We start from the raw sequence: 20,355 nt of genomic DNA, 5'->3' as shown, positions 1-20,355 counted from the left end.
ACGCTGTCTCGGCCTGCTGCCCTGTAAGGCCGGTCGCCCTCGCCTCCGAAATCCACTTTGCCGAAGTTTCCGAAAGCAGCTCGGGCCGTGCCAGATATGCCGACCTGTCCGCGAAACCTAGTTTCTCAGCGGGAGCAGGGCTGCTGTCGGCCATGAACAACTCTGAGCCGGGCTACTGCTCGCTAATCTCTCTCACTGGCAAACTTTCAAGCTGCTGGACAATCGCCTCGCCAGCATTTCACTTTGGCTTCAGCTTTCTCACCTCACAGTTAGCCTTCCTTCTGCTAAGTACAGCTGTAGGACAAGTCGCACATCTGCAGTACAGCTGCCTATTCAAACAGCACCGCTGCTGTTTCTCTCCCTTACCGGCGGCCATCGCTGTGTCAGCGCTGCGATGAGCAATGCTTTTAAGCAAAGTGAGATCTCAGACGGACTGTGTTCAAGAGCACGTGTCCCTGGCTTTCCGGGAGTCTGTATTGTATGCACTGTTTTTGATGTCGTTGGACTGCCTTGTACGTACAAATGTCATTGTTACCGTTTTGTAGTGATTGAAACTGGGATTTGAGGTTCCTGGTTTCCCTGAAAACTGGTTGAACGGTAGGGCTCGGGGCCTGGCTTTGCCGCTCCTCTCCCTGGTAAAATTGCGGTTTCTCTGTGTCCAGCTGTTCCTGTGAATTGTTGAATCAAATTAAAGAAAAGAGCACCTGTCCAGCATGCGCCTCATTTCAATTCCTGTCACCTTTTCACCAGCTGTCTGTGGAACACAGAGAGGAGCTCCAAAAACAACACCGCTTGACTGCAGCTTGTCTCTTAATGCTGTGTCCTTCGAAGAAAACACATCCGTGGTTCAGGAGAGAGCAAAAGCAGGCACCGGTGGCGAGCTTAAGACGCCACCTCGGGATTGGCATCATCCCGTTCTGGCAGAAATGCGATGAGATCTGACTCCAAGGTGCTAAAAGGGCTGCTCTTACAATTGGCCCGTAGGCAGATTTCACTCGCGCATCCCACATTAAACAAGGGCCGGGACGAAGCAAGTCAAGGTTCCGCCGAGATTCGAACTCGGATCGCTGGATTCAAAGTCCAGAGTGCTAGCCATTACACCACGGAACCAGCAATGCTGCCGCCTCTGGCAGGCCTGAGCTTTCCTGCATTCACACTTGCAGCAACGCTCTCAGAATCTGGTCTCTCGCTGCTGCGTCCTTGGCAGGGAATACTTGCGTGGTACAGGGCAGAGCAAAAGCAGCTCGCGCGCTCGACGCAGGAGCATCGCAAACACTGTCGCAAGGGGAAAACCAGCCCACTTCCATCATGGGTGTGGAATTTGTGAAGTCAACAGTTCTGTCGAAGACAATCGCTCACGCAGCCAGAAAGAAGGCTCCACCGAGATTTGAACGCGGATCGCTGGATTCAGAGTCCAGAGTGCTCACCATTACACCATGGAACCCTGAGACAGCAGGTGCTGCCGAACCACTGCTCAAGGATGTTTGCCTCCTTCGTCAAGCGTGGAAACAGCAACGACAAGGATCACAATGGCGACTGTGGATCTGCTGATCCAGCAGCTCGTGCACTCGGTCTTTCGCAAGTGCAACCACGCTGTCTCGGCCTGCTGCCCTGTAAGGCCGGTCGCCCTCGCCTCCGAAATCCACTTTGCCGAAGTTTCCGAAAGCAGCTCGGGCCGTGCCAGATATGCCGACCTGTCCGCGAAACCTAGTTTCTCAGCGGGAGCAGGGCTGCTGTCGGCCATGAACAACTCTGAGCCGGGCTACTGCTCGCTAATCTCTCTCACTGGCAAACTTTCAAGCTGCTGGACAATCGCCTCGCCAGCATTTCACTTTGGCTTCAGCTTTCTCACCTCACAGTTAGCCTTCCTTCTGCTAAGTACAGCTGTAGGACAAGTCGCACATCTGCAGTACAGCTGCCTATTCAAACAGCACCGCTGCTGTTTCTCTCCCTTACCGGCGGCCATCGCTGTGTCAGCGCTGCGATGAGCAATGCTTTTAAGCAAAGTGAGATCTCAGACGGACTGTGTTCAAGAGCACGTGTCCCTGGCTTTCCGGGAGTCTGTATTGTATGCACTGTTTTTGATGTCGTTGGACTGCCTTGTACGTACAAATGTCATTGTTACCGTTTTGTAGTGATTGAAACTGGGATTTGAGGTTCCTGGTTTCCCTGAAAACTGGTTGAACGGTAGGGCTCGGGGCCTGGCTTTGCCGCTCCTCTCCCTGGTAAAATTGCGGTTTCTCTGTGTCCAGCTGTTCCTGTGAATTGTTGAATCAAATTAAAGAAAAGAGCACCTGTCCAGCATGCGCCTCATTTCAATTCCTGTCACCTTTTCACCAGCTGTCTGTGGAACACAGAGAGGAGCTCCAAAAACAACACCGCTTGACTGCAGCTTGTCTCTTAATGCTGTGTCCTTCGAAGAAAACACATCCGTGGTTCAGGAGAGAGCAAAAGCAGGCACCGGTGGCGAGCTTAAGACGCCACCTCGGGATTGGCATCATCCCGTTCTGGCAGAAATGCGATGAGATCTGACTCCAAGGTGCTAAAAGGGCTGCTCTTACAATTGGCCCGTAGGCAGATTTCACTCGCGCATCCCACATTAAACAAGGGCCGGGACGAAGCAAGTCAAGGTTCCGCCGAGATTCGAACTCGGATCGCTGGATTCAAAGTCCAGAGTGCTAGCCATTACACCACGGAACCAGCAATGCTGCCGCCTCTGGCAGGCCTGAGCTTTCCTGCATTCACACTTGCAGCAACGCTCTCAGAATCTGGTCTCTCGCTGCTGCGTCCTTGGCAGGGAATACTTGCGTGGTACAGGGCAGAGCAAAAGCAGCTCGCGCGCTCGACGCAGGAGCATCGCAAACACTGTCGCAAGGGGAAAACCAGCCCACTTCCATCATGGGTGTGGAATTTGTGAAGTCAACAGTTCTGTCGAAGACAATCGCTCACGCAGCCAGAAAGAAGGCTCCACCGAGATTTGAACGCGGATCGCTGGATTCAGAGTCCAGAGTGCTCACCATTACACCATGGAACCCTGAGACAGCAGGTGCTGCCGAACCACTGCTCAAGGATGTTTGCCTCCTTCGTCAAGCGTGGAAACAGCAACGACAAGGATCACAATGGCGACTGTGGATCTGCTGATCCAGCAGCTCGTGCACTCGGTCTTTCGCAAGTGCAACTACGCTGTCTCGGCCTGCTGCCCTGTAAGGCCGGTCGCCCTCGCCTCCGAAATCCACTTTGCCGAAGTTTCCGAAAGCAGCTCGGGCCGTGCCAGATATGCCGACCTGTCCGCGAAACCTAGTTTCTCAGCGGGAGCAGGGCTGCTGTCGGCCATGAACAACTCTGAGCCGGGCTACTGCTCGCTAATCTCTCTCACTGGCAAACTTTCAAGCTGCTGGACAATCGCCTCGCCAGCATTTCACTTTGGCTTCAGCTTTCTCACCTCACAGTTAGCCTTCCTTCTGCTAAGTACAGCTGTAGGACAAGTCGCACATCTGCAGTACAGCTGCCTATTCAAACAGCACCGCTGCTGTTTCTCTCCCTTACCGGCGGCCATCGCTGTGTCAGCGCTGCGATGAGCAATGCTTTTAAGCAAAGTGAGATCTCAGACGGACTGTGTTCAAGAGCACGTGTCCCTGGCTTTCCGGGAGTCTGTATTGTATGCACTGTTTTTGATGTCGTTGGACTGCCTTGTACGTACAAATGTCATTGTTACCGTTTTGTAGTGATTGAAACTGGGATTTGAGGTTCCTGGTTTCCCTGAAAACTGGTTGAACGGTAGGGCTCGGGGCCTGGCTTTGCCGCTCCTCTCCCTGGTAAAATTGCGGTTTCTCTGTGTCCAGCTGTTCCTGTGAATTGTTGAATCAAATTAAAGAAAAGAGCACCTGTCCAGCATGCGCCTCATTTCAATTCCTGTCACCTTTTCACCAGCTGTCTGTGGAACACAGAGAGGAGCTCCAAAAACAACACCGCTTGACTGCAGCTTGTCTCTTAATGCTGTGTCCTTCGAAGAAAACACATCCGTGGTTCAGGAGAGAGCAAAAGCAGGCACCGGTGGCGAGCTTAAGACTCCACCTCGGGATTGGCATCATCCCGTTCTGGCAGAAATGCGATGAGATCTGACTCCAAGGTGCTAAATGGGCTGCTCTTACAATTGGCCCGTAGGCAGATTTCACTCGCGCGTCCCACATTAAACAAGGGCCGGGACGAAGCAAGTCAAGGTTCCGCCGAGATTCGAACTCGGATCGCTGGATTCAAAGTCCAGAGTGCTAGCCATTACACCACGGAACCAGCAGTGCTGCCGCCTCTGGCGGGCCTGAGCTTTCCTGCATTCACACTTGCAGCAACGCTCTCAGAATCTGGTCTCTCGCTGCTGCGTCCTTGGCAGGGAATACTTGCGTGGTACAGGGCAGAGCAAAAGCAGCTCGCGCGCTCGACGCAGGAGCATCGCAAACACTGTCGCAAGGGGAAAACCAGCCCACTTCCATCATGGGTGTGGAATTTGTGAAGTCAACAGTTCTGTCGAAGACAATCGCTCACGCAGCCAAAAAGAAGGCTCCACCGAGATTTGAACTCGGATCGCTGGATTCAGAGTCCAGAGTGCTCACCATTACACCATGGAACCCTGAGACAGCAGGGGCTGCCGAACCACTGCTCAAGGATGTTTGCCTCCTTCGTCAAGCGTGGAAACAGCAACGACAAGGATCACAATGGCGACTGTGGATCTGCTGATCCAGCAGCTCGTGCACTCGGTCTTTCGCAAGTGCAACCACGCTGTCTCGGCCTGCTGCCCTGTAAGGCCGGTCGCCCTCGCCTCCGAAATCCACTTTGCCGAAGTTTCCAAAAGCAGCTCGGGCCGTGCCAGATATGCCGACCTGTCCGCGAAACCTAGTTTCTCAGCGGGAGCAGGGCTGCTGTCGGCCATGAACAACTCTGAGCCGGGCTACTGCTCGCTAATCTCTCTCACTGGCAAACTTTCAAGCTGCTGGACAATCGCCTCGCCAGCATTTCACTTTGGCTTCAGCTTTCTCACCTCACAGTTAGCCTTCCTTCTGCTAAGTACAGCTGTAGGACAAGTCGCACATCTGCAGTACAGCTGCCTATTCAAACAGCACCGCTGCTGTTTCTCTCCCTTACCGGCGGCCATCGCTGTGTCAGCGCTGCGATGAGCAATGCTTTTAAGCAAAGTGAGATCTCAGACGGACTGTGTTCAAGAGCACGTGTCCCTGGCTTTCCGGGAGTCTGTATTGTATGCACTGTTTTTGATGTCGTTGGACTGCCTTGTACGTACAAATGTCATTGTTACCGTTTTGTAGTGATTGAAACTGGGATTTGAGGTTCCTGGTTTCCCTGAAAACTGGTTGAACGGTAGGGCTCGGGGCCTGGCTTTGCCGCTCCTCTCCCTGGTAAAATTGCTGTTTCTCTGTGTCCAGCTGTTCCTGTGAATTGTTGAATCAAATTAAAGAAAAGAGCACCTGTCCAGCATGCGCCTCATTTCAATTCCTGTCACCTTTTCACCAGCTGTCTGTGGAACACAGAGAGGAGCTCCAAAAACAACACCGCTTGACTGCAGCTTGTCTCTTAATGCTGTGTCCTTCGAAGAAAACACATCCGTGGTTCAGGAGAGAGCAAAAGCAGGCACCGGTGGCGAGCTTAAGACGCCACCTCGGGATTGGCATCATCCCGTTCTGGCAGAAATGCGATGAGATCTGACTCCAAGGTGCTAAAAGGGCTGCTCTTACAATTGGCCCGTAGGCAGATTTCACTCGCGCGTCCCACATTAAACAAGGGCCGGGACGAAGCAAGTCAAGGTTCCGCCGAGATTCGAACTCGGATCGCTGGATTCAAAGTCCAGAGTGCTAGCCATTACACCACGGAACCAGCAGTGCTGCCGCCTCAGGCAGGCCTGAGCTTTCCTGCATTCACACTTGCAGCAACGCTCTCAGAATCTGGTCTCTCGCTGCTGCGTCCTTGGCAGGGAATACTTGCGTGGTACAGGGCAGAGCAAAAGCAGCTCGCGCGCTCGACGCAGGAGCATCGCAAACACTGTCGCAAGGGGAAAACCAGCCCACTTCCATCATGGGTGTGGAATTTGTGAAGTCAACAGTTCTGTCGAAGACAATCGCTCACGCAGCCAGAAAGAAGGCTCCACCGAGATTTGAACGCGGATCGCTGGATTCAGAGTCCAGAGTGCTCACCATTACACCATGGAACCCTGAGACAGCCGGTGCTGCCGAACCACTGCTCAAGGATGTTTGCCTCCTTCGTCAAGCGTGGAAACAGCAACGACAAGGATCACAATGGCGACTGTGGATCTGCTGATCCAGCAGCTCGTGCACTCGGTCTTTCGCAAGTGCAACTACGCTGTCTCGGCCTGCTGCCCTGTAAGGCCGGTCGCCCTCGCCTCCGAAATCCACTTTGCCGAAGTTTCCGAAAGCAGCTCGGGCCGTGCCAGATATGCCGACCTGTCCGCGAAACCTAGTTTCTCAGCGGGAGCAGGGCTGCTGTCGGCCATGAACAACTCTGAGCCGGGCTACTGCTCGCTAATCTCTCTCACTGGCAAACTTTCAAGCTGCTGGACAATCGCCTCGCCAGCAATTCACTTTGGCTTCAGCTTTCTCACCTCACAGTTAGCCTTCCTTCTGCTAAGTACAGCTGTAGGACAAGTCGCACATCTGCAGTACAGCTGCCTATTCAAACAGCACCGCTGCTGTTTCTCTCCCTTACCGGCGGCCATCGCTGTGTCAGCGCTGCGATGAGCAATGCTTTTAAGCAAAGTGAGATCTCAGACGGACTGTGTTCAAGAGCACGTGTCCCTGGCTTTCCGGGAGTCTGTATTGTATGCACTGTTTTTGATGTCGTTGGACTGCCTTGTACGTACAAATGTCATTGTTACCGTTTTGTAGTGATTGAAACTGGGATTTGAGGTTCCTGGTTTCCCTGAAAACTGGTTGAACGGTAGGGCTCGGGGCCTGGCTTTGCCGCTCCTCTCCCTGGTAAAATTGCGGTTTCTCTGTGTCCAGCTGTTCCTGTGAATTGTTGAATCAAATTAAAGAAAAGAGCACCTGTCCAGCATGCGCCTCATTTCAATTCCTGTCACCTTTTCACCAGCTGTCTGTGGAACACAGAGAGGAGCTCCAAAAACAACACCGCTTGACTGCAGCTTGTCTCTTAATGCTGTGTCCTTCGAAGAAAACACATCCGTGGTTCAGGAGAGAGCAAAAGCAGGCACCGGTGGCGAGCTTAAGACGCCACCTCGGGATTGGCATCATCCCGTTCTGGCAGAAATGCGATGAGATCTGACTCCAAGGTGCTAAAAGGGCTGCTCTTACAATTGGCCCGTAGGCAGATTTCACTCGCGCGTCCCACATTAAACAAGGGCCGGGACGAAGCAAGTCAAGGTTCCGCCGAGATTCGAACTCGGATCGCTGGATTCAAAGTCCAGAGTGCTAGCCATTACACCACGGAACCAGCAGTGCTGCCGCCTCTGGCAGGCCTGAGCTTTCCTGCATTCACACTTGCAGCAACGCTCTCAGAATCTGGTCTCTCGCTGCTGCGTCCTTGGCAGGGAATACTTGCGTGGTACAGGGCAGAGCAAAAGCAGCTCGCGCGCTCGACGCAGGAGCATCGCAAACACTGTCGCAAGGGGAAAACCAGCCCACTTCCATCATGGGTGTGGAATTTGTGAAGTCAACAGTTCTGTCGAAGACAATCGCTCACGCAGCCAGAAAGAAGGCTCCACCGAGATTTGAACTCGGATCGCTGGATTCAGAGTCCAGAGTGCTCACCATTACACCATGGAACCCTGAGACAGCAGGGGCTGCCGAACCACTGCTCAAGGATGTTTGCCTCCTTCGTCAAGCGTGGAAACAGCAACGACAAGGATCACAATGGCGACTGTGGATCTGCTGATCCAGCAGCTCGTGCACTCGGTCTTTCGCAAGTGCAACCACGCTGTCTCGGCCTGCTGCCCTGTAAGGCCGGTCGCCCTCGCCTCCGAAATCCACTTTGCCGAAGTTTCCAAAAGCAGCTCGGGCCGTGCCAGATATGCCGACCTGTCCGCGAAACCTAGTTTCTCAGCGGGAGCAGGGCTGCTGTCGGCCATGAACAACTCTGAGCCGGGCTACTGCTCGCTAATCTCTCTCACTGGCAAACTTTCAAGCTGCTGGACAATCGCCTCGCCAGCATTTCACTTTGGCTTCAGCTTTCTCACCTCACAGTTAGCCTTCCTTCTGCTAAGTACAGCTGTAGGACAAGTCGCACATCTGCAGTACAGCTGCCTATTCAAACAGCACCGCTGCTGTTTCTCTCCCTTACCGGCGGCCATCGCTGTGTCAGCGCTGCGATGAGCAATGCTTTTAAGCAAAGTGAGATCTCAGACGGACTGTGTTCAAGAGCACGTGTCCCTGGCTTTCCGGGAGTCTGTATTGTATGCACTGTTTTTGATGTCGTTGGACTGCCTTGTACGTACAAATGTCATTGTTACCGTTTTGTAGTGATTGAAACTGGGATTTGAGGTTCCTGGTTTCCCTGAAAACTGGTTGAACGGTAGGGCTCGGGGCCTGGCTTTGCCGCTCCTCTCCCTGGTAAAATTGCTGTTTCTCTGTGTCCAGCTGTTCCTGTGAATTGTTGAATCAAATTAAAGAAAAGAGCACCTGTCCAGCATGCGCCTCATTTCAATTCCTGTCACCTTTTCACCAGCTGTCTGTGGAACACAGAGAGGAGCTCCAAAAACAACACCGCTTGACTGCAGCTTGTCTCTTAATGCTGTGTCCTTCGAAGAAAACACATCCGTGGTTCAGGAGAGAGCAAAAGCAGGCACCGGTGGCGAGCTTAAGACGCCACCTCGGGATTGGCATCATCCCGTTCTGGCAGAAATGCGATGAGATCTGACTCCAAGGTGCTAAAAGGGCTGCTCTTACAATTGGCCCGTAGGCAGATTTCACTCGCGCGTCCCACATTAAACAAGGGCCGGGACGAAGCAAGTCAAGGTTCCGCCGAGATTCGAACTCGGATCGCTGGATTCAAAGTCCAGAGTGCTAGCCATTACACCACGGAACCAGCAGTGCTGCCGCCTCAGGCAGGCCTGAGCTTTCCTGCATTCACACTTGCAGCAACGCTCTCAGAATCTGGTCTCTCGCTGCTGCGTCCTTGGCAGGGAATACTTGCGTGGTACAGGGCAGAGCAAAAGCAGCTCGCGCGCTCGACGCAGGAGCATCGCAAACACTGTCGCAAGGGGAAAACCAGCCCACTTCCATCATGGGTGTGGAATTTGTGAAGTCAACAGTTCTGTCGAAGACAATCGCTCACGCAGCCAGAAAGAAGGCTCCACCGAGATTTGAACGCGGATCGCTGGATTCAGAGTCCAGAGTGCTCACCATTACACCATGGAACCCTGAGACAGCCGGTGCTGCCGAACCACTGCTCAAGGATGTTTGCCTCCTTCGTCAAGCGTGGAAACAGCAACGACAAGGATCACAATGGCGACTGTGGATCTGCTGATCCAGCAGCTCGTGCACTCGGTCTTTCGCAAGTGCAACTACGCTGTCTCGGCCTGCTGCCCTGTAAGGCCGGTCGCCCTCGCCTCCGAAATCCACTTTGCCGAAGTTTCCGAAAGCAGCTCGGGCCGTGCCAGATATGCCGACCTGTCCGCGAAACCTAGTTTCTCAGCGGGAGCAGGGCTGCTGTCGGCCATGAACAACTCTGAGCCGGGCTACTGCTCGCTAATCTCTCTCACTGGCAAACTTTCAAGCTGCTGGACAATCGCCTCGCCAGCAATTCACTTTGGCTTCAGCTTTCTCACCTCACAGTTAGCCTTCCTTCTGCTAAGTACAGCTGTAGGACAAGTCGCACATCTGCAGTACAGCTGCCTATTCAAACAGCACCGCTGCTGTTTCTCTCCCTTACCGGCGGCCATCGCTGTGTCAGCGCTGCGATGAGCAATGCTTTTAAGCAAAGTGAGATCTCAGACGGACTGTGTTCAAGAGCACGTGTCCCTGGCTTTCCGGGAGTCTGTATTGTATGCACTGTTTTTGATGTCGTTGGACTGCCTTGTACGTACAAATGTCATTGTTACCGTTTTGTAGTGATTGAAACTGGGATTTGAGGTTCCTGGTTTCCCTGAAAACTGGTTGAACGGTAGGGCTCGGGGCCTGGCTTTGCCGCTCCTCTCCCTGGTAAAATTGCGGTTTCTCTGTGTCCAGCTGTTCCTGTGAATTGTTGAATCAAATTAAAGAAAAGAGCACCTGTCCAGCATGCGCCTCATTTCAATTCCTGTCACCTTTTCACCAGCTGTCTGTGGAACACAGAGAGGAGCTCCAAAAACAACACCGCTTGACTGCAGCTTGTCTCTTAATGCTGTGTCCTTCGAAGAAAACACATCCGTGGTTCAGGAGAGAGCAAAAGCAGGCACCGGTGGCGAGCTTAAGACGCCACCTCGGGATTGGCATCATCCCGTTCTGGCAGAAATGCGATGAGATCTGACTCCAAGGTGCTAAAAGGGCTGCTCTTACAATTGGCCCGTAGGCAGATTTCACTCGCGCGTCCCACATTAAACAAGGGCCGGGACGAAGCAAGTCAAGGTTCCGCCGAGATTCGAACTCGGATCGCTGGATTCAAAGTCCAGAGTGCTAGCCATTACACCACGGAACCAGCAGTGCTGCCGCCTCTGGCAGGCCTGAGCTTTCCTGCATTCACACTTGCAGCAACGCTCTCAGAATCTGGTCTCTCGCTGCTGCGTCCTTGGCAGGGAATACTTGCGTGGTACAGGGCAGAGCAAAAGCAGCTCGCGCGCTCGACGCAGGAGCATCGCAAACACTGTCGCAAGGGGAAAACCAGCCCACTTCCATCATGGGTGTGGAATTTGTGAAGTCAACAGTTCTGTCGAAGACAATCGCTCACGCAGCCAGAAAGAAGGCTCCACCGAGATTTGAACGCGGATCGCTGGATTCAGAGTCCAGAGTGCTCACCATTACACCATGGAACCCTGAGACAGCCGGTGCTGCCGAACCACTGCTCAAGGATGTTTGCCTCCTTCGTCAAGCGTGGAAACAGCAACGACAAGGATCACAATGGCGACTGTGGATCTGCTGATCCAGCAGCTCGTGCACTCGGTCTTTCGCAAGTGCAACTACGCTGTCTCGGCCTGCTGCCCTGTAAGGCCGGTCGCCCTCGCCTCCGAAATCCACTTTGCCGAAGTTTCCGAAAGCAGCTCGGGCCGTGCCAGATATGCCGACCTGTCCGCGAAACCTAGTTTCTCAGCGGGAGCAGGGCTGCTGTCGGCCATGAACAACTCTGAGCCGGGCTACTGCTCGCTAATCTCTCTCACTGGCAAACTTTCAAGCTGCTGGACAATCGCCTCGCCAGCAATTCACTTTGGCTTCAGCTTTCTCACCTCACAGTTAGCCTTCCTTCTGCTAAGTACAGCTGTAGGACAAGTCGCACATCTGCAGTACAGCTGCCTATTCAAACAGCACCGCTGCTGTTTCTCTCCCTTACCGGCGGCCATCGCTGTGTCAGCGCTGCGATGAGCAATGCTTTTAAGCAAAGTGAGATCTCAGACGGACTGTGTTCAAGAGCACGTGTCCCTGGCTTTCCGGGAGTCTGCATTGTATGCACTGTTTTTGATGTCATTGGACTGCCTTGTACGTACAAATGTCATTGTTACCGTTTTGTAGTGATTGAAACTGGGATTTGAGGTTCCTGGTTTCCCTGAAAACTGGTTGAACGGTAGGGCTCGGGGCCTGGCTTTGCCGCTCCTCTCCCTGGTAAAATTGCGGTTTCTCTGTGTCCAGCTGTTCCTGTGAATTGTTGAATCAAATTAAAGAAAAGAGCACCTGTCCAGCATGCGCCTCATTTCAATTCCTGTCACCTTTTCACCAGCTGTCTGTGGAACACAGAGAGGAGCTCCAAAAACAACACCGCTTGACTGCAGCTTGTCTCTTAATGCTGTGTCCTTCGAAGAAAACACATCCGTGGTTCAGGAGAGAGCAAAAGCAGGCACCGGTGGCGAGCTTAAGACGCCACCTCGGGATTGGCATCATCCCGTTCTGGCAGAAATGCGATGAGATCTGACTCCAAGGTGCTAAAAGGGCAGCTCTTACAATTGGCCCGTAGGCAGATTTCACTCGCGCGTCCCACATTAAACAAGGGCCGGGACGAAGCAAGTCAAGGTTCCGCCGAGATTCGAACTCGGATCGCTGGATTCAAAGTCCAGAGTGCTAGCCATTACACCACGGAACCAGCAGCGCTGCCGCCTCTGGCGGGCCTGAGCTTTCCTGCATTCACACTTGCAGCAACGCTCTCAGAATCTGGTCTCTCGCTGCTGCGTCCTTGGCAGGGAATACTTGCGTGGTACAGGGCAGAGCAAAAGCAGCGAGCGCGCTCGACGCAGGAGCATCGCAAACACTGTCGCAAGGGGAAAACCAGCCCACTTCCATCATGGGTGTGGAATTTGTGAAGTCAACAGTTCTGTCGAAGACAATCGCTCACGCAGCCAAAAAGAAGGCTCCACCGAGATTTGAACTCGGATCGCAGGATTCAGAGTCCAGAGTGCTCACCATTACACCATGGAACCCTGAGACAGCAGGGGCTGCCGAACCACTGCTCAAGGATGTTTGCCTCCTTCGTCAAGCGTGGAAACAGCAACGACAAGGATCACAATGGCGACTGTGGATCTGCTGATCCAGCAGCTCGTGCACTCGGTCTTTCGCAAGTGCAACCACGCTGTCTCGGCCTGCTGCCCTGTAAGGCCGGTCGCCCTCGCCTCCGAAATCCACTTTGCCGAAGTTTCCGAAAGCAGCTCGGGCCGTGCCAGATATGCCGACCTGTCCGCGAAACCTAGTTTCTCAGCGGGAGCAGGGCTGCTGTCGGCCATGAACAACTCTGAGCCGGGCTACTGCTCGCTAATCTCTCTCACTGGCAAACTTTCAAGCTGCTGGACAATCGCCTCGCCAGCATTTCACTTTGGCTTCAGCGTTCTCACCTCACAGTTAGCCTTCCTTCTGCTAAGTACAGCTGTAGGACAAGTCGCACATCTGCAGTACAGCTGCCTATTCAAACAGCACCGCTGCTGTTTCTCTCCCTTACCGGCGGCCATCGCTGTGTCAGCGCTGCGATGAGCAATGCTTTTAAGCAAAGTGAGATCTCAGACGGACTGTGTTCAAGAGCACGTGTCCCTGGCTTTCCGGGAGTCTGCATTGTATGCACTGTTTTTGATGTCGTTGGACTGCCTTGTACGTACAAATGTCATTGTTACCGTTTTGTAGTGATTGAAACTGGGATTTGAGGTTCCTGGTTTCCCTGAAAACTGGTTGAACGGTAGGGCTCGGGGCCTGGCTTTGCCGCTCCTCTCCCTGGTAAAATTGCGGTTTCTCTGTGTCCAGCTGTTCCTGTGAATTGTTGAATCAAATTAAAGAAAAGAGCACCTGTCCAGCATGCGCCTCATTTCAATTCCTGTCACCTTTTCACCAGCTGTCTGTGGAACACAGAGAGGAGCTCCAAAAACAACACCGCTTGACTGCAGCTTGTCTCTTAATGCTGTGTCCTTCGAAGAAAACACATCCGTGGTTCAGGAGAGAGCAAAAGCAGGCACCGGTGGCGAGCTTAAGACGCCACCTCGGGATTGGCATCATCCCGTTCTGGCAGAAATGCGATGAGATCTGACTCCAAGGTGCTAAAAGGGCTGCTCTTACAATTGGCCCGTAGGCAGATTTCACTCGCGCGTCCCACATTAAACAAGGGCCGGGACGAAGCAAGTCAAGGTTCCGCCGAGATTCGAACTCGGATCGCTGGATTCAAAGTCCAGAGTGCTAGCCATTACACCACGGAACAAGCAGCGCTGCCGCCTCTGGCGGGCCTGAGCTTTCCTGCATTCACACTTGCAGCAACGCTCTCAGAATCTGGTCTCTCGCTGCTGCGTCCTTGGCAGGGAATACTTGCGTGGTACAGGGCAGAGCAAAAGCAGCGAGCGCGCTCGACGCAGGAGCATCGCAAACACTGTCGCAAGGGGAAAACCAGCCCACTTCCATCATGGGTGTGGAATTTGTGAAGTCAACAGTTCTGTCGAAGACAATCGCTCACGCAGCCAAAAAGAAGGCTCCACCGAGATTTGAACTCGGATCGCAGGATTCAGAGTCCAGAGTGCTCACCATTACACCATGGAACCCTGAGACAGCAGGGGCTGCCGAACCACTGCTCAAGGATGTTTGCCTCCTTCGTCAAGCGTGGAAACAGCAACGACAAGGATCACAATGGCGACTGTGGATCTGCTGATCCAGCAGCTCGTGCACTCGGTCTTTCGCAAGTGCAACCACGCTGTCTCGGCCTGCTGCCCTGTAAGGCCGGTCGCCCTCGCCTCCGAAATCCACTTTGCCGAAGTTTCCGAAAGCAGCTCGGGCCGTGCCAGATATGCCGACCTGTCCGCGAAACCTAGTTTCTCAGCGGGAGCAGGGCTGCTGTCGGCCATGAACAACTCTGAGCCGGGCTACTGCTCGCTAATCTCTCTCACTGGCAAACTTTCAAGCTGCTGGACAATCGCCTCGCCAGCATTTCACTTTGGCTTCAGCGTTCTCACCTCACAGTTAGCCTTCCTTCTGCTAAGTACAGCTGTAGGACAAGTCGCACATCTGCAGTACAGCTGCCTATTCAAACAGCACCGCTGCTGTTTCTCTCCCTTACCGGCGGCCATCGCTGTGTCAGCGCTGCGATGAGCAATGCTTTTAAGCAAAGTGAGATCTCAGACGGACTGTGTTCAAGAGCACGTGTCCCTGGCTTTCCGGGAGTCTGTATTGTATGCACTGTTTTTGATGTCGTTGGACTGCCTTGTACGTACAAATGTCATTGTTACCGTTTTGTAGTGATTGAAACTGGGATTTGAGGTTCCTGGTTTCCCTGAAAACTGGTTGAACGGTAGGGCTCGGGGCCTGGCTTTGCCGCTCCTCTCCCTGGTAAAATTGCGGTTTCTCTGTGTCCAGCTGTTCCTGTGAATTGTTGAATCAAATTAAAGAAAAGAGCACCTGTCCAGCATGCGCCTCATTTCAATTCCTGTCACCTTTTCACCAGCTGTCTGTGGAACACAGAGAGGAGCTCCAAAAACAACACCGCTTGACTGCAGCTTGTCTCTTAATGCTGTGTCCTTCGAAGAAAACACATCCGTGGTTCAGGAGAGAGCAAAAGCAGGCACCGGTGGCGAGCTTAAGACGCCACCTCGGGATTGGCATCATCCCGTTCTGGCAGAAATGCGATGAGATCTGACTCCAAGGTGCTAAAAGGGCTGCTCTTACAATTGGCCCGTAGGCAGATTTCACTCGCGCGTCCCACATTAAACAAGGGCCGGGACGAAGCAAGTCAAGGTTCCGCCGAGATTCGAACTCGGATCGCTGGATTCAAAGTCCAGAGTGCTAGCCATTACACCACGGAACCAGCAGTGCTGCCGCCTCTGGCAGGCCTGAGCTTTCCTGCATTCACACTTGCAGCAACGCTCTCAGAATCTGGTCTCTCGCTGCTGCGTCCTTGGCAGGGAATACTTGCGTGGTACAGGGCAGAGCAAAAGCAGCTCGCGCGCTCGACGCAGGAGCATCGCAAACACTGTCGCAAGGGGAAAACCAGCCCACTTCCATCATGGGTGTGGAATTTGTGAAGTCAACAGTTCTGTCGAAGACAATCGCTCACGCAGCCAGAAAGAAGGCTCCACCGAGATTTGAACGCGGATCGCTGGATTCAGAGTCCAGAGTGCTCACCATTACACCATGGAACCCTGAGACAGCCGGTGCTGCCGAACCACTGCTCAAGGATGTTTGCCTCCTTCGTCAAGCGTGGAAACAGCAACGACAAGGATCACAATGGCGACTGTGGATCTGCTGATCCAGCAGCTCGTGCACTCGGTCTTTCGCAAGTGCAACTACGCTGTCTCGGCCTGCTGCCCTGTAAGGCCGGTCGCCCTCGCCTCCGAAATCCACTTTGCCGAAGTTTCCGAAAGCAGCTCGGGCCGTGCCAGATATGCCGACCTGTCCGCGAAACCTAGTTTCTCAGCGGGAGCAGGGCTGCTGTCGGCCATGAACAACTCTGAGCCGGGCTACTGCTCGCTAATCTCTCTCACTGGCAAACTTTCAAGCTGCTGGACAATCGCCTCGCCAGCAATTCACTTTGGCTTCAGCTTTCTCACCTCACAGTTAGCCTTCCTTCTGCTAAGTACAGCTGTAGGACAAGTCGCACATCTGCAGTACAGCTGCCTATTCAAACAGCACCGCTGCTGTTTCTCTCCCTTACCGGCGGCCATCGCTGTGTCAGCGCTGCGATGAGCAATGCTTTTAAGCAAAGTGAGATCTCAGACGGACTGTGTTCAAGAGCACGTGTCCCTGGCTTTCCGGGAGTCTGCATTGTATGCACTGTTTTTGATGTCATTGGACTGCCTTGTACGTACAAATGTCATTGTTACCGTTTTGTAGTGATTGAAACTGGGATTTGAGGTTCCTGGTTTCCCTGAAAACTGGTTGAACGGTAGGGCTCGGGGCCTGGCTTTGCCGCTCCTCTCCCTGGTAAAATTGCGGTTTCTCTGTGTCCAGCTGTTCCTGTGAATTGTTGAATCAAATTAAAGAAAAGAGCACCTGTCCAGCATGCGCCTCATTTCAATTCCTGTCACCTTTTCACCAGCTGTCTGTGGAACACAGAGAGGAGCTCCAAAAACAACACCGCTTGACTGCAGCTTGTCTCTTAATGCTGTGTCCTTCGAAGAAAACACATCCGTGGTTCAGGAGAGAGCAAAAGCAGGCACCGGTGGCGAGCTTAAGACGCCACCTCGGGATTGGCATCATCCCGTTCTGGCAGAAATGCGATGAGATCTGACTCCAAGGTGCTAAATGGGCTGCTCTTACAATTGGCCCGTAGGCAGATTTCACTCGCGCGTCCCACATTAAACAAGGGCCGGGACGAAGCAAGTCAAGGTTCCGCCGAGATTCGAACTCGGATCGCTGGATTCAAAGTCCAGAGTGCTAGCCATTACACCACGGAACCAGCAGCGCTGCCGCCTCTGGCGGGCCTGAGCTTTCCTGCATTCACACTTGCAGCAACGCTCTCAGAATCTGGTCTCTCGCTGCTGCGTCCTTGGCAGGGAATACTTGCGTGGTACAGGGCAGAGCAAAAGCAGCGAGCGCGCTCGACGCAGGAGCATCGCAAACACTGTCGCAAGGGGAAAACCAGCCCACTTCCATCATGGGTGTGGAATTTGTGAAGTCAACAGTTCTGTCGAAGACAATCGCTCACGCAGCCAAAAAGAAGGCTCCACCGAGATTTGAACTCGGATCGCAGGATTCAGAGTCCAGAGTGCTCACCATTACACCATGGAACCCTGAGACAGCAGGGGCTGCCGAACCACTGCTCAAGGATGTTTGCCTCCTTCGTCAAGCGTGGAAACAGCAACGACAAGGATCACAATGGCGACTGTGGATCTGCTGATCCAGCAGCTCGTGCACTCGGTCTTTCGCAAGTGCAACCACGCTGTCTCGGCCTGCTGCCCTGTAAGGCCGGTCGCCCTCGCCTCCGAAATCCACTTTGCCGAAGTTTCCGAAAGCAGCTCGGGCCGTGCCAGATATGCCGACCTGTCCGCGAAACCTAGTTTCTCAGCGGGAGCAGGGCTGCTGTCGGCCATGAACAACTCTGAGCCGGGCTACTGCTCGCTAATCTCTCTCACTGGCAAACTTTCAAGCTGCTGGACAATCGCCTCGCCAGCATTTCACTTTGGCTTCAGCGTTCTCACCTCACAGTTAGCCTTCCTTCTGCTAAGTACAGCTGTAGGACAAGTCGCACATCTGCAGTACAGCTGCCTATTCAAACAGCACCGCTGCTGTTTCTCTCCCTTACCGGCGGCCATCGCTGTGTCAGCGCTGCGATGAGCAATGCTTTTAAGCAAAGTGAGATCTCAGACGGACTGTGTTCAAGAGCACGTGTCCCTGGCTTTCCGGGAGTCTGTATTGTATGCACTGTTTTTGATGTCGTTGGACTGCCTTGTACGTACAAATGTCATTGTTACCGTTTTGTAGTGATTGAAACTGGGATTTGAGGTTCCTGGTTTCCCTGAAAACTGGTTGAACGGTAGGGCTCGGGGCCTGGCTTTGCCGCTCCTCTCCCTGGTAAAATTGCGGTTTCTCTGTGTCCAGCTGTTCCTGTGAATTGTTGAATCAAATTAAAGAAAAGAGCACCTGTCCAGCATGCGCCTCATTTCAATTCCTGTCACCTTTTCACCAGCTGTCTGTGGAACACAGAGAGGAGCTCCAAAAACAACACCGCTTGACTGCAGCTTGTCTCTTAATGCTGTGTCCTTCGAAGAAAACACATCCGTGGTTCAGGAGAGAGCAAAAGCAGGCACCGGTGGCGAGCTTAAGACGCCACCTCGGGATTGGCATCATCCCGTTCTGGCAGAAATGCGATGAGATCTGACTCCAAGGTGCTAAAAGGGCTGCTCTTACAATTGGCCCGTAGGCAGATTTCACTCGCGCGTCCCACATTAAACAAGGGCCGGGACGAAGCAAGTCAAGGTTCCGCCGAGATTCGAACTCGGATCGCTGGATTCAAAGTCCAGAGTGCTAGCCATTACACCACGGAACCAGCAGTGCTGCCGCCTCTGGCAGGCCTGAGCTTTCCTGCATTCACACTTGCAGCAACGCTCTCAGAATCTGGTCTCTCGCTGCTGCGTCCTTGGCAGGGAATACTTGCGTGGTACAGGGCAGAGCAAAAGCAGCTCGCGCGCTCGACGCAGGAGCATCGCAAACACTGTCGCAAGGGGAAAACCAGCCCACTTCCATCATGGGTGTGGAATTTGTGAAGTCAACAGTTCTGTCGAAGACAATCGCTCACGCAGCCAGAAAGAAGGCTCCACCGAGATTTGAACGCGGATCGCTGGATTCAGAGTCCAGAGTGCTCACCATTACACCATGGAACCCTGAGACAGCCGGTGCTGCCGAACCACTGCTCAAGGATGTTTGCCTCCTTCGTCAAGCGTGGAAACAGCAACGACAAGGATCACAATGGCGACTGTGGATCTGCTGATCCAGCAGCTCGTGCACTCGGTCTTTCGCAAGTGCAACTACGCTGTCTCGGCCTGCTGCCCTGTAAGGCCGGTCGCCCTCGCCTCCGAAATCCACTTTGCCGAAGTTTCCGAAAGCAGCTCGGGCCGTGCCAGATATGCCGACCTGTCCGCGAAACCTAGTTTCTCAGCGGGAGCAGGGCTGCTGTCGGCCATGAACAACTCTGAGCCGGGCTACTGCTCGCTAATCTCTCTCACTGGCAAACTTTCAAGCTGCTGGACAATCGCCTCGCCAGCAATTCACTTTGGCTTCAGCTTTCTCACCTCACAGTTAGCCTTCCTTCTGCTAAGTACAGCTGTAGGACAAGTCGCACATCTGCAGTACAGCTGCCTATTCAAACAGCACCGCTGCTGTTTCTCTCCCTTACCGGCGGCCATCGCTGTGTCAGCGCTGCGATGAGCAATGCTTTTAAGCAAAGTGAGATCTCAGACGGACTGTGTTCAAGAGCACGTGTCCCTGGCTTTCCGGGAGTCTGCATTGTATGCACTGTTTTTGATGTCATTGGACTGCCTTGTACGTACAAATGTCATTGTTACCGTTTTGTAGTGATTGAAACTGGGATTTGAGGTTCCTGGTTTCCCTGAAAACTGGTTGAACGGTAGGGCTCGGGGCCTGGCTTTGCCGCTCCTCTCCCTGGTAAAATTGCGGTTTCTCTGTGTCCAGCTGTTCCTGTGAATTGTTGAATCAAATTAAAGAAAAGAGCACCTGTCCAGCATGCGCCTCATTTCAATTCCTGTCACCTTTTCACCAGCTGTCTGTGGAACACAGAGAGGAGCTCCAAAAACAACACCGCTTGACTGCAGCTTGTCTCTTAATGCTGTGTCCTTCGAAGAAAACACATCCGTGGTTCAGGAGAGAGCAAAAGCAGGCACCGGTGGCGAGCTTCAGACGCCACCTCGGGATTGGCATCATCCCGTTCTGGCAGAAATGCGATGAGATCTGACTCCAAGGTGCTAAATGGGCTGCTCTTACAATTGGCCCGTAGGCAGATTTCACTCGCGCGTCCCACATTAAACAAGGGCCGGGACGAAGCAAGTCAAGGTTCCGCCGAGATTCGAACTCGGATCGCTGGATTCAAAGTCCAGAGTGCTAGCCATTACACCACGGAACCAGCAGCGCTGCCGCCTCTGGCGGGCCTGAGCTTTCCTGCATTCACACTTGCAGCAACGCTCTCAGAATCTGGTCTCTCGCTGCTGCGTCCTTGGCAGGGAATACTTGCGTGGTACAGGGCAGAGCAAAAGCAGCGAGCGCGCTCGACGCAGGAGCATCGCAAACA

At 53.5% G+C, this 20,355-nt stretch overlaps 25 non-coding genes across 25 annotated transcripts; all 25 read right to left on the bottom strand.

Annotated features, from left to right (window-relative positions):
• Positions 1-1,038: 1,038 nt before the first annotated feature.
• On the bottom strand, positions 1,039-1,110 carry trnaq-uug (transfer RNA glutamine (anticodon UUG)). Its single transcript has one exon. It is a non-coding gene; the product is annotated as a tRNA-Gln (tRNA).
• Positions 1,111-1,372: 262 nt separating this feature from the next.
• On the bottom strand, positions 1,373-1,444 carry trnaq-cug (transfer RNA glutamine (anticodon CUG)). Its single transcript has one exon. It is a non-coding gene; the product is annotated as a tRNA-Gln (tRNA).
• A 1,184-nt stretch (positions 1,445-2,628) lies between these two features.
• On the bottom strand, positions 2,629-2,700 carry trnaq-uug (transfer RNA glutamine (anticodon UUG)). Its single transcript has one exon. It is a non-coding gene; the product is annotated as a tRNA-Gln (tRNA).
• Positions 2,701-2,962: 262 nt separating this feature from the next.
• trnaq-cug (transfer RNA glutamine (anticodon CUG)) lies at positions 2,963-3,034 on the bottom strand. Its single transcript has one exon. It is a non-coding gene; the product is annotated as a tRNA-Gln (tRNA).
• Positions 3,035-4,218: 1,184 nt separating this feature from the next.
• trnaq-uug (transfer RNA glutamine (anticodon UUG)) lies at positions 4,219-4,290 on the bottom strand. The gene has a single exon. It is a non-coding gene; the product is annotated as a tRNA-Gln (tRNA).
• Positions 4,291-4,552: 262 nt separating this feature from the next.
• On the bottom strand, positions 4,553-4,624 carry trnaq-cug (transfer RNA glutamine (anticodon CUG)). Its single transcript has one exon. It is a non-coding gene; the product is annotated as a tRNA-Gln (tRNA).
• A 1,184-nt stretch (positions 4,625-5,808) lies between these two features.
• On the bottom strand, positions 5,809-5,880 carry trnaq-uug (transfer RNA glutamine (anticodon UUG)). Its single transcript has one exon. It is a non-coding gene; the product is annotated as a tRNA-Gln (tRNA).
• A 262-nt stretch (positions 5,881-6,142) lies between these two features.
• trnaq-cug (transfer RNA glutamine (anticodon CUG)) lies at positions 6,143-6,214 on the bottom strand. Its single transcript has one exon. It is a non-coding gene; the product is annotated as a tRNA-Gln (tRNA).
• A 1,184-nt stretch (positions 6,215-7,398) lies between these two features.
• On the bottom strand, positions 7,399-7,470 carry trnaq-uug (transfer RNA glutamine (anticodon UUG)). Its single transcript has one exon. It is a non-coding gene; the product is annotated as a tRNA-Gln (tRNA).
• A 262-nt stretch (positions 7,471-7,732) lies between these two features.
• On the bottom strand, positions 7,733-7,804 carry trnaq-cug (transfer RNA glutamine (anticodon CUG)). Its single transcript has one exon. It is a non-coding gene; the product is annotated as a tRNA-Gln (tRNA).
• A 1,184-nt stretch (positions 7,805-8,988) lies between these two features.
• Positions 8,989-9,060, bottom strand: trnaq-uug (transfer RNA glutamine (anticodon UUG)). Its single transcript has one exon. It is a non-coding gene; the product is annotated as a tRNA-Gln (tRNA).
• Positions 9,061-9,322: 262 nt separating this feature from the next.
• On the bottom strand, positions 9,323-9,394 carry trnaq-cug (transfer RNA glutamine (anticodon CUG)). The gene has a single exon. It is a non-coding gene; the product is annotated as a tRNA-Gln (tRNA).
• A 1,184-nt stretch (positions 9,395-10,578) lies between these two features.
• On the bottom strand, positions 10,579-10,650 carry trnaq-uug (transfer RNA glutamine (anticodon UUG)). Its single transcript has one exon. It is a non-coding gene; the product is annotated as a tRNA-Gln (tRNA).
• A 262-nt stretch (positions 10,651-10,912) lies between these two features.
• trnaq-cug (transfer RNA glutamine (anticodon CUG)) lies at positions 10,913-10,984 on the bottom strand. The gene has a single exon. It is a non-coding gene; the product is annotated as a tRNA-Gln (tRNA).
• Positions 10,985-12,168: 1,184 nt separating this feature from the next.
• Positions 12,169-12,240, bottom strand: trnaq-uug (transfer RNA glutamine (anticodon UUG)). The gene has a single exon. It is a non-coding gene; the product is annotated as a tRNA-Gln (tRNA).
• A 262-nt stretch (positions 12,241-12,502) lies between these two features.
• Positions 12,503-12,574, bottom strand: trnaq-cug (transfer RNA glutamine (anticodon CUG)). Its single transcript has one exon. It is a non-coding gene; the product is annotated as a tRNA-Gln (tRNA).
• Positions 12,575-13,758: 1,184 nt separating this feature from the next.
• Positions 13,759-13,830, bottom strand: trnaq-uug (transfer RNA glutamine (anticodon UUG)). The gene has a single exon. It is a non-coding gene; the product is annotated as a tRNA-Gln (tRNA).
• Positions 13,831-14,092: 262 nt separating this feature from the next.
• On the bottom strand, positions 14,093-14,164 carry trnaq-cug (transfer RNA glutamine (anticodon CUG)). The gene has a single exon. It is a non-coding gene; the product is annotated as a tRNA-Gln (tRNA).
• Positions 14,165-15,348: 1,184 nt separating this feature from the next.
• On the bottom strand, positions 15,349-15,420 carry trnaq-uug (transfer RNA glutamine (anticodon UUG)). The gene has a single exon. It is a non-coding gene; the product is annotated as a tRNA-Gln (tRNA).
• Positions 15,421-15,682: 262 nt separating this feature from the next.
• On the bottom strand, positions 15,683-15,754 carry trnaq-cug (transfer RNA glutamine (anticodon CUG)). Its single transcript has one exon. It is a non-coding gene; the product is annotated as a tRNA-Gln (tRNA).
• A 1,184-nt stretch (positions 15,755-16,938) lies between these two features.
• trnaq-uug (transfer RNA glutamine (anticodon UUG)) lies at positions 16,939-17,010 on the bottom strand. Its single transcript has one exon. It is a non-coding gene; the product is annotated as a tRNA-Gln (tRNA).
• A 262-nt stretch (positions 17,011-17,272) lies between these two features.
• On the bottom strand, positions 17,273-17,344 carry trnaq-cug (transfer RNA glutamine (anticodon CUG)). The gene has a single exon. It is a non-coding gene; the product is annotated as a tRNA-Gln (tRNA).
• Positions 17,345-18,528: 1,184 nt separating this feature from the next.
• trnaq-uug (transfer RNA glutamine (anticodon UUG)) lies at positions 18,529-18,600 on the bottom strand. The gene has a single exon. It is a non-coding gene; the product is annotated as a tRNA-Gln (tRNA).
• A 262-nt stretch (positions 18,601-18,862) lies between these two features.
• Positions 18,863-18,934, bottom strand: trnaq-cug (transfer RNA glutamine (anticodon CUG)). Its single transcript has one exon. It is a non-coding gene; the product is annotated as a tRNA-Gln (tRNA).
• Positions 18,935-20,118: 1,184 nt separating this feature from the next.
• On the bottom strand, positions 20,119-20,190 carry trnaq-uug (transfer RNA glutamine (anticodon UUG)). The gene has a single exon. It is a non-coding gene; the product is annotated as a tRNA-Gln (tRNA).
• Between the last annotated feature and the right edge of the window lie 165 nt (positions 20,191-20,355).

The sequence above is a fragment of the Chiloscyllium punctatum genome, chromosome 21 (assembly GCF_047496795.1).
Source record: "Chiloscyllium punctatum isolate Juve2018m chromosome 21, sChiPun1.3, whole genome shotgun sequence".
Lineage (NCBI taxonomy): Eukaryota > Metazoa > Chordata > Chondrichthyes > Orectolobiformes > Hemiscylliidae > Chiloscyllium > Chiloscyllium punctatum.
Note: the sequence above shows the minus strand (reverse complement) of the source record. Positions and strands in the feature narration are given on the sequence as shown.